The 12,316-nt window shown below is 31.1% G+C and overlaps 1 protein-coding gene across 1 annotated transcript in view; it reads left to right on the top strand.

The window, feature by feature from the left end:
* The first annotated feature begins 140 nt into the window (after nt 1-140).
* Nucleotides 141-12,316, top strand: part of LOC134686709 (cadherin-like and PC-esterase domain-containing protein 1) — a 58,653-nt gene continuing 46,477 nt past the window's right edge. Inside the window, exon 1 of the mRNA XM_063546445.1 lies at nt 141-240. The gene's annotated coding sequence lies outside the window, so the exon portion shown is untranslated. The remainder of the gene's footprint in view (nt 241-12,316) is intronic.

Genomic DNA, 12,316 nt, shown 5'->3' on the forward strand with positions numbered 1-12,316 from the left:
CATAGGTTTCGAGGATTATTTTCCCAAGCGCATAATATTTGTCAAGGTAGAAAAAAGCCGTCGGCTAGCGACGTTTGTCGACGTCACAGTCTTTGTGGTAAATAAATATAGCGGCGGGAATGTGCATGCAGTCATTCCCTCTCACACTGCCACGAGGGTCGGACGGTCCTTCGTTGAGTAACAAGGATTTTTTTTCTTATGACAGAACTACGATTTTTAACTTTATTTTTTTGTGAAATTGTAAGTATCTTTCTATATAACAATTTTTGATGAACTAATCGAATACCATTTAAGGTAAGTCATTCACAGTAAAGTGATAATTTCCTTTACGCTGTGAACTTGTTAAAAATCGCCTACTATTTATATTATGTAAAGTTTTCACTGTGAACTTGTTAGAGATCGCCTATGTGCATCCTTAGTTACAGATTAAAACTATCGTTACTATCAATATTATGTAAAGTTTTCACTGTGAACTTGTTAGAGATTGCCCATGTGCATCCATAGTTACAGATTAAAACTATCGTTACTATTTATATCGATGTAAAGTTTTCACTGTGAACTTGTTAGAGATCGCCTATGTGCATCCTTAGTTACAGATTGAAAATTATCGTTACTATTTATATTAAGTAAAGTTTTCACTGTGAACTTGTTAGAGGTCGCATATGTGCATCCTTAGTTACAGATTGAAACTATCGTTACTATCTATATTATGTAAAGTTTTCACTGTGAACTTGTTAGAGATCGCCTATGTGCATCCTTAGTTGCGGATTGAAAATTATAGTTACTATTTATATTATGTAAAGTTTTCACTGTGAACTTGTTAGAGATCGCCCATGTGCATCCTTAGTTACAGATTGAAACTATCGTTACTATCTACTAGTATATTATGTAAAGTTTTCACTGTGAACTTGTTAGAGGTCACCTATGTGCATCCTTAGTTACAGATTAAAACTATCGTTACTATCAATATTATGTAAAGTTTTCACTGTGAACTTGTTAGAGGTCGCCTATGTGCATCCTTAGTTACAGATTGAAAATTATAGTAACTATTTATATTATGTAAAGTTTTCACTGTGAACTTGTTAGAGATTGCCCATGTGCATCCATAGTTACAGATTAAAACTATCGTTACTATTTATATCGATGTAAAGTTTTCACTGTGAACTTGTTAGATATCGCCTATGTGCATCTTTAGGTACAGATTGAAAATTAAAGTAAATATTTATATTATATAAAGTTTTCACTGAGAACTTGTTAGAAATCGCCCATGTGCATCCTTAGTTACAGATGGAAATTATCGTTTCTATTTTGGAGTTTCACGATAATATACCATGTAAAGTGTGCGATCTTAATTTGTTAGAGATCCTTAGTCACAGTAGTAAATTCACGATATTATACCATTTAAAGCGTGAACTGTGAATTGTTAGAGAACCTTTGTTTCAGTTGGAGATTCGCGATATTATACCATGTAAAGTGTGCTCTGTAAATTTATTAAAGATCTTTTGTTACAAATGGACATTTTCGATATTATACCTTGAAAGTGTGCACTGTGAATTTGTTAGAGATCCCAAGTTACAATAGGAGATTCACGATAGTATACCATGTAAAGTACACACTGGAACACGTCAGAGATCCTTTGTAACAGATGGAGGTTCACGATATTATACTATGTAAAGTTAGCACTGTGAAATTATAAGAGATCTTTAGTTACAGTTGGAGATACTATGTAAAGTGAGCACTTTGAATTTGTTAAACATCCTAAGTTACAGGTTTAGATTTACGATAGTATACCGTGGACAGTGTGCAATGAGCCAATTTGAACTCGTTTGAGATCTTAATAATAGTAGGAGATTTGCAATATTATACTACGGAAAGTGTTTACTGTAAATGTGTTAGAAATCATTAGTTACTGTAGGAGATTCACTATATCATACCATATAAAGTGTGCACTGTGAACTTGTAAGAGATCCTTAGTTATAGTAGGAGATTAACGATATTATACCATATAAAGTTTCTATTGTGAACTTGTTAGAAGTCTTCATCTACAGTTTGAGATTCACAATATTATACCATATAAAGTGTGCACTTTGAATTTGTTAGAGATCCTTAGTTATAGTAGGAGATTCACGATATTATACCACGTAAAGTGTGCACTGTGAATTTGTTAGAGATCCTTGTCTACAGTTTGAAATTCACGATATTATACCATATAAAGTGTACACTGTGAATTTGTTTGAGATCCGTATTTATAGGAGATTCACGATATTATACCAACTGAAGTGTGCACTGTGAATTTGTTACATGTCCTAATTAGTTATAGAAGGAGATTCACGATAGTATACAATATGAAGTGTGCAATGCAAATTTGTTAGAGATCTTTATCTACAGTTTCAGATTCACTATTTTATACCATATAAAATATACACTGTGAATTTGTTAGAGATCCTTGTCTACAGTTTAAAATTCACGATAGAATACCAAATAAAGTGTCCAATGAAAATTTGTTAGAGGTTCTTATCTCCAGTTTTAGATTCACGATACTATAACATGTAAAATGTGCAATGTGAATTTGTTAGAGATCTTTATCTTCAGTTTGAGATTCACGATATTATATCATATAAAGTGTTCAATGTGAATTTGTAAGGGTTTCTTAGTTATAGAAGGAGATTCACGATATTATACTATATAAAGTGTGCACTGTGAATTTGTTAGATATTCTTAGTTATAGAAGGAGATTCACGATATTATACCATATACAGTGAGCAAAGTGAATTTGTAAGAGACCTTCATCTACAGTTTGAGATCCACAATATTATACCATTTCAAGTGTGCTCTGTAAATTTGTAAGAAATCTTTATCTGCAGTTTGAGATTCGCAATATTATACCATATCAAGTGTGCAATGTGAATTTAATTGTTAGAGATCCTTATCTACAGTTTGAGATTCACGATATTATACCATGTAAACTGGCCACTGTGAATTTGATAGGGATCCGTAGTTATAGTAGGAGATTCACGATACCCTACCACGTAAAGTGTGCCATGTGAACTTGTTAGAGATTTTTATCTACAGTTTGAGATTCACGATATTATAACATATACAGTTTGCAATGAAAATTTGCTAAAGATCTTTATCAGCAGTTTGAGATTCACGACATTATACCATGTTAAGTGTGCACTGTGAATTTGTTAGAGATCCGTAGTGATAGAAGAAGATTCACGATACCATATCACGTAAAGTGTGCAATGTGAATTTGTTAGATATCTTTATCTATAGTTTGAGATTCACGATATTATAAAATATAAAGTTTGCAATGAAAATTTGCTAGAGATCTCTATCTACAGTTTGAGATTCACGATATTATACCAAATCAAGTGTGCACTGTGAATGTGTTAAAGAACCGTATCTACTGTTTGAGATAAACGATATTATACCATGTAAAGTGTGCAATGCCAATTTGTTAGAGATCTTTATCTACAGTTTGAGATTCGCGCCTTTATATCATATTAAATATACACTGTGAATTTGTTAGAGATCCTTATCTACAGTTTAAAATTCACGATATTATACCATATAAAGTGTACACTGTGAATTTGTTTGAGATCCTTATCTACAGTTTGAAATTCACGATATTATACCATGTAAAGTGTGCAATGTGAATTTGTTAGAGATCCGTAGTTATAAAAGAAGTATCACGATATTATACCATATAAATTGTGCAAGATAATTTGTTTGAGATCTTCATCTACAGTTTGAGATTCACGATATTATACCATATAAAGTGTCCAATGAGAATTTGTAATAGATTCTTATCTACAGTTTGAGATTCACGATACTATATCATGTAAAGTGTCCAAAGAGAATTTGTTTGAGATCCTTATCTACCGTTTGAGATTCACGATATTATACCATATAAAGTGTGCACTGTGAATTTGTTAGAAATCTTTCTCTGCAGTTTGAGATTCACGATATTTTACCATGGAAAGTGTGCACTGTGAATTTGCTAGAGATCCTTAGTTATAGAAGGGGATTCACGATATTATACCATGTTAAGTGTGCAATGTGATCTTGTTAGATATCTTTATCTACAGTTTGAGATTCACAATATTATAACATATAAAGTTTGCAATGAAAATTTGCTTGAGATCTTTATCTACAGTTTGAGATTCACGATATTATACCATATTAAGTGTGCAATGTGATCTTGTTAGATATCTTTATCTACAGTTTGAGATTCACAATATTATAACATATAAAGTTTGCAATGAAAATTTGCTTGAGATCTTTATCTACAGTTTGAGATTCACGATATTATACCAAATCAAGTGTGCACTGTGAATGTGTTAAAGAACCGTATCTACTGTTTGAGATAAACGATATTATACCATGTAAAGTGTGCAATGCCAATTTGTTAGAGATCTTTATCTACAGTTTGAGATTCACGCCTTTATATCATATTAAATATACACTGTGAATTTGTTAGAGATCCTTATCTACAGTTTAAAATTCATGATATTATACCATATAAAGTGTACACTATGCATTTGTTTGAGATCCTTATCTATAGTTTGATATTCACGATATTATACCTTGTAAAGTATGCACTGTGAATTTGTTAGAGATCCGTAGTTATAGAAGGAGATTCAAGATATTATACCATATAAATTGTGCAATGAGACTTTGTTTGAGATCTTCATCTACAGTTTGAGATTCATGTATTATACCATATAAAGTGTCCAATGAGAATTTGTAAGAGATTCTTATCTACAGTTTGGGATTCACAATACTATATCATTTAAAGTGTCCAAAGAGAATTTGCTAGAGATCCTTATCTACCGTTTGAGATTCACGATATTATACCAATTTAAAGTGTGCACTGTGAATTTGTTAGAGATCTTTATCTAAAGTTTGAGATTCACGATATTATACCATAGAAAGTGTGCACTGTGAATTTGTTAGAGATCTGTAGTTATAGAGAGAAATTCAAGATATAATACCACGTAAAATGTGCAATGTGAATGTGTTAGAGATCTTTATCTACAGTTCGAGATTCACGATTTTATACCATTTAAAGTGTCCAAAGAGAACTTGTTAGAGATCTTTACAGTTTGAGATTCACGATAATATACCATATCAAGTGTGCACTGTGAATTTATTATTGTTCCTTATTTATAGAAGGAGATTCACCATATTATACCAAGTAACGTGTGCAATGTGAATTTATTAGATATCTTTATCTACAGTATAACATTCACGATATTATACCATATCAAATGTACACTGTGAATTTGTTTGAGATCCTTATCTACAGTTTGATATTCACGATATGATACCATGTAAAGTGTGCACTGTGAATTTGTTAGAGATCCGTAGTTATAGAAGGAGATTCATGCTATTATACCATATACATTGTGCAATGAGAATTCGTTTGAGATCTTTATCTACAGTTTGAGATTCACGATAATATACCATATCAAGTGTGCACTGTGAATGTGTTAAAGAACCGTATCTACTGTTTGAGATAAACGATATTATACCATGTAAAGTGTGCAATGCCAATTTGTTAGAGATCTTTATCTACAGTTTGAGATTCGCGCCTTTATATCATATTAAATATACACTGTGAATTTGTTAGAGATCCTTATCTACAGTTTAAAATTCACGATATTATACCATATAAAGTGTACACTGTGAATTTGTTTGAGATCCTTATCTACAGTTTGAAATTCACGATATTATACCATGTAAAGTGTGCAATGTGAATTTGTTAGAGATCCGTAGTTATAAAAGAAGTATCACGATATTATACCATATAAATTGTGCAAGATAATTTGTTTGAGATCTTCATCTACAGTTTGAGATTCACGATATTATACCATATAAAGTGTCCAATGAGAATTTGTAATAGATTCTTATCTACAGTTTGAGATTCACGATACTATATCATGTAAAGTGTCCAAAGAGAATTTGTTTGAGATCCTTATCTACCGTTTGAGATTCACGATATTATACCATATAAAGTGTGCACTGTGAATTTGTTAGAAATCTTTCTCTGCAGTTTGAGATTCACGATATTTTACCATGGAAAGTGTGCACTGTGAATTTGCTAGAGATCCTTAGTTATAGAAGGGGATTCACGATATTATACCATGTTAAGTGTGCAATGTGATCTTGTTAGATATCTTTATCTACAGTTTGAGATTCACAATATTATAACATATAAAGTTTGCAATGAAAATTTGCTTGAGATCTTTATCTACAGTTTGAGATTCACGATATTATACCATATTAAGTGTGCAATGTGATCTTGTTAGATATCTTTATCTACAGTTTGAGATTCACAATATTATAACATATAAAGTTTGCAATGAAAATTTGCTTGAGATCTTTATCTACAGTTTGAGATTCACGATATTATACCAAATCAAGTGTGCACTGTGAATGTGTTAAAGAACCGTATCTACTGTTTGAGATAAACGATATTATACCATGTAAAGTGTGCAATGCCAATTTGTTAGAGATCTTTATCTACAGTTTGAGATTCACGCCTTTATATCATATTAAATATACACTGTGAATTTGTTAGAGATCCTTATCTACAGTTTAAAATTCATGATATTATACCATATAAAGTGTACACTATGCATTTGTTTGAGATCCTTATCTATAGTTTGATATTCACGATATTATACCTTGTAAAGTATGCACTGTGAATTTGTTAGAGATCCGTAGTTATAGAAGGAGATTCAAGATATTATACCATATAAATTGTGCAATGAGACTTTGTTTGAGATCTTCATCTACAGTTTGAGATTCATGTATTATACCATATAAAGTGTCCAATGAGAATTTGTAAGAGATTCTTATCTACAGTTTGGGATTCACAATACTATATCATTTAAAGTGTCCAAAGAGAATTTGCTAGAGATCCTTATCTACCGTTTGAGATTCACGATATTATACCAATTTAAAGTGTGCACTGTGAATTTGTTAGAGATCTTTATCTAAAGTTTGAGATTCACGATATTATACCATAGAAAGTGTGCACTGTGAATTTGTTAGAGATCTGTAGTTATAGAGAGAAATTCAAGATATAATACCACGTAAAATGTGCAATGTGAATGTGTTAGAGATCTTTATCTACAGTTCGAGATTCACGATTTTATACCATTTAAAGTGTCCAAAGAGAACTTGTTAGAGATCTTTACAGTTTGAGATTCACGATAATATACCATATCAAGTGTGCACTGTGAATTTATTATTGTTCCTTATTTATAGAAGGAGATTCACCATATTATACCAAGTAACGTGTGCAATGTGAATTTATTAGATATCTTTATCTACAGTATAACATTCACGATATTATACCATATCAAATGTACACTGTGAATTTGTTTGAGATCCTTATCTACAGTTTGATATTCACGATATGATACCATGTAAAGTGTGCACTGTGAATTTGTTAGAGATCCGTAGTTATAGAAGGAGATTCATGCTATTATACCATATACATTGTGCAATGAGAATTCGTTTGAGATCTTTATCTACAGTTTGAGATTCACGATAATATACCATATCAAGTGTGCACTGTGAATTTATTATTGTTCCTTAGTTATAGAGGGAGATTCACGATATTATACCATGTAAAGTGTGCAACGTGAATTTGTTAGAAATCTTTTATCTGCAATTTGAAATTGAAGATAGTATACCATATAAAGTGTGCTCTATGAGATTGTTAGAAATCTTTATCTACAATTTGAGATTCACGATATTATATCATGTAAAAGTGTGCACTGTGAAGTTGTTAGAGATCCGTAGTTATAGAAGGAGATTCAAGATATTATACCATATAAAATGTTCAAAGAGAATTTGTTAGAGATTTTTATCTTCAGTTTGAGATTCACGATATTATAATATATAAAGTTTGCAATGCAAATTTGCTAAAGATCTTCATCTGCAGTTTGAGATTCACGATATTATAACATATAAAGTTTGCAATGCAAATTTGCTAAAGATCTTCATCTGCAGTTTGAGATTCACGACATTATACCATTTTAAGTGTGCAGTGTGAATTTGTTAGAGATCCGTAGTTATAGAAGAAGATTTACGATACCATATCACGTAAAGTGTGCAATGTGAATTTGTTAGATATCTTTATCTACAGTTTGAGATTCACGATATTATAAAATATAAAGTTTGCAATGAAAATTTGCTAGAGATCTTCATCTACAGTTTGAGATTCACGATATTATACCATATCGAGTGTGCACTGTAAATTTGTTAAAGATCCGTATCTACTGTTTGAGATAAACGATATTATACCATGTAAAGTGTGCAATGCCAATTTGTTAGAGATCTTTATCTACAGTTTGAGATTCACGCCTTTATATCATATGAAATATACACTGTGAATTTGTTAGAGATCCTTATCTACAGTTTAAAATTCACGATATTATACCATATTAAGTGTACACTGTGAATTTGTTTGAGATCTGTAGTTATAAAAGGACTATCACGATATTATACCATATGAATTGTGCAATGAGAATTTGTTTGAGATCTTCATCTTCAGTTTGAGATTCACGATATTATACCATATAAAGTGTCCAATGAGGTTTGTAATAGATCCTTATCTACAGTTTGATAATCACAATATTATACCATTTCAAGCATGCTCTGTAAATTTGTTAGAGATCTTAATCTGCAGTTTGAGATTCGCAATATTATACCATATCAAGTGTGCAATGTGAATTTAATTGTTAGAGATCCTTATCTACAGTTTGAGATTCACGATATTATACCATGTAAAGGGGCCACTGTGAATTTGATAGGGATCCGTAGTTATAGAAGGAGATTCACGATACCATACCACGCCAAGTGTGCAATGTGAACTTGTTAGAGATTTTTATCTTCAGTTTGAGATTCACGATATTATAACACATAAAGTTTGCAATGCAAATTTGCTAAAGATCTTCATCTGCAGTTTGAGATTTACGACATTATACCATGTTAAGTGTGCACTGTGAATTTGTTAGAGATCCGTAGTTATAGAAGAAGATTCACGATACCATATCACGTAAAGTGTGTTATGTGAATTTGTTAGATATCTTTATCTATAGTTTGAGATTCACGATATTATACCATATAACGTGTCCAATGAGAATTTGTTATAGATTCTTATCTACAGTTTGAGATTCACGATACTATATCATGTAAAGTGTCCAAAGAGAATTTGTTAGAGATCCTTATCTACCATTTGAGATTCACGATATTATACCACATAAAGTGTGCACTTTGAATTTGTTAGACATCTTTATCTGCAGTTTGAGATTCACGATATTATACCATGGAAAGTGTGCACTGTGAATTTGCAAGAGATCCGTAGTTATAAAAGGAGATTAAAGATATAATACCACGTAAAATGTGCAAAGAGAATTTGTTAGAGATCTTTATCTACAGTTTGAGATTCACGATAATATCGCATATCAAGTGTGCACTGTGAATTTATTAGTGTTCCTTAGTTATAGAGGGAGATTCACGATATTATACCATGTAAAGTGTGCAACGTGAATTTGTTAGAAATCTTTTATCTGCAATTTGAAATTGAAGATAGTATACCATATAAAGTGTGCTCTATGAGATTGTTAGAAATCTTTATCTACAATTTGAGATTCACGATATTATATCATGTAAAAGTGTGCACTGTGAAGTTGTTAGAGATCCGTAGTTATAGAAGGAGATTCAAGATATTATACCATATAAAATGTTCAAAGAGAATTTGTTAGAGATTTTTATCTTCAGTTTGAGATTCACGATATTATAATATATAAAGTTTGCAATGCAAATTTGCTAAAGATCTTCATCTGCAGTTTGAGATTCACGATATTATAACATATAAAGTTTGCAATGCAAATTTGCTAAAGATCTTCATCTGCAGTTTGAGATTCACGACATTATACCATTTTAAGTGTGCACTGTGAATTTGTTAGAGATCCGTAGTTATAGAAGAAGATTTACGATACCATATCACGTAAAGTGTGCAATGTGAATTTGTTAGATATCTTTATCTACAGTTTGAGATTCACGATATTATAAAATATAAAGTTTGCAATGAAAATTTGCTAGAGATCTTCATCTACAGTTTGAGATCCACGATATTATACCATATCGAGTGTGCACTGTAAATTTGTTAAAGATCCGTATCTACTGTTTGAGATAAACGATATTATACCATGTAAAGTGTGCAATGCCAATTTGTTAGAGATCTTTATCTACAGTTTGAGATTCACGCCTTTATATCATATGAAATATACACTGTGAATTTGTTAGAGATCCTTATCTACAGTTTAAAATTCACGATATTATACCATATTAAGTGTACACTGTGAATTTGTTTGAGATCTGTAGTTATAAAAGGACTATCACGATATTATACCATATGAATTGTGCAATGAGAATTTGTTTGAGATCTTCATCTTCAGTTTGAGATTCACGATATTATACCATATAAAGTGTCCAATGAGGTTTGTAATAGATCCTTATCTACAGTTTGATAATCACAATATTATACCATTTCAAGTATGCTCTGTAAATTTGTTAGAGATCTTAATCTGCAGTTTGAGATTCGCAATATTATACCATATCAAGTGTGCAATGTGAATTTAATTGTTAGAGATCCTTATCTACAGTTTGAGATTCACGATATTATACCATGTAAAGGGGCCACTGTGAATTTGATAGGGATCCGTAGTTATAGAAGGAGATTCACGATACCATACCACGCCAAGTGTGCAATGTGAACTTGTTAGAGATTTTTATCTTCAGTTTGAGATTCACGATATTATAACACATAAAGTTTGCAATGCAAATTTGCTAAAGATCTTCATCTGCAGTTTGAGATTTACGACATTATACCATGTTAAGTGTGCACTGTGAATTTGTTAGAGATCCGTAGTTATAGAAGAAGATTCACGATACCATATCACGTAAAGTGTGTAATGTGAATTTGTTAGATATCTTTATCTATAGTTTGAGATTCACGATATTATACCATATAACGTGTCCAATGAGAATTTGTTATAGATTCTTATCTACAGTTTGAGATTCACGATACTATATCATGTAAAGTGTCCAAAGAGAATTTGTTAGAGATCCTTATCTACCATTTGAGATTCACGATATTATACCACATAAAGTGTGCACTTTGAATTTGTTAGACATCTTTATCTGCAGTTTGAGATTCACGATATTATACCATGGAAAGTGTGCACTGTGAATTTGCAAGAGATCCGTAGTTATAAAAGGAGATTAAAGATATAATACCACGTAAAATGTGCAAAGAGAATTTGTTAGAGATCTTTATCTACAGTTTGAGATTCACGATAATATCGCATATCAAGTGTGCACTGTGAATTTATTAGTGTTCCTTAGTTATAGAAGGAGATTCACGATATTATACCATGTAAAGTATGCAATGTGAATTAGTTAGATCTCTTTATCTACAGGTTGAGATTCACGATATTATAACATATAAAGTGTCCAACGAGAATTTGTAAGAGATTTTTATCTACAGTTTGATATTCACGATTTTATACCATATAAAGTGTCTAAAGAGAAATTGTTAGAGATCTTTATCTACAGTTTGAGATTCACGATAATATACCATGTCAAATGTGCACTGTGAATTTATTATTGTTCCTTAGAAGAGATTCTTATCTACAGTTTGAGATTCACGATTTTATACCATATAAAGTGTCCAAAGAGAATTTGTTAGAGATCTTTATCTACAGTTTGAGATTCACGATATTATACTATGTAATGTGTGCAATGTGAATTTGTTAGATATCTTTATCTACAGTTTGAGGTTCACGATTTTATACCATATATAAAGTATGCTCTTTGAATTTGTTAAAAATCTTTTATCTGCAATTTGAAATTCAAGATAGTATACCATATAAAGAGGGCTCTGTGAGTTTGTTAGAAATCTTTATCTACAGTTTGAGATTCACGATATTATATCATGTAAAAGTGTGCACTGTGAAGTTGTTATAGATCCGTAGTTATAGTAGGAGATTCAAGATATTATACCATATAAAGTGTTCAAAGAGAATTTGTAAGAGATCTTTATCTACAGTTTTAGATTCACGATACTATAACATGTAAAATGTGCAATGTGAATTTGTTAGATATCTTTATGTTTAGTTTGAGATTCACGATAATATACCATATCAAGTGTGCACTGTGAATTTATTATTGTTCCTTAGTTATATAAGGAGATTCACGATATTATACCATGTAAAGTGTGCTCTGTGAATTT

The sequence above is a fragment of the Mytilus trossulus genome, chromosome 1, assembly GCF_036588685.1.
Source record: "Mytilus trossulus isolate FHL-02 chromosome 1, PNRI_Mtr1.1.1.hap1, whole genome shotgun sequence".
Taxonomy (NCBI): Eukaryota; Metazoa; Mollusca; class Bivalvia; order Mytilida; family Mytilidae; genus Mytilus; species Mytilus trossulus.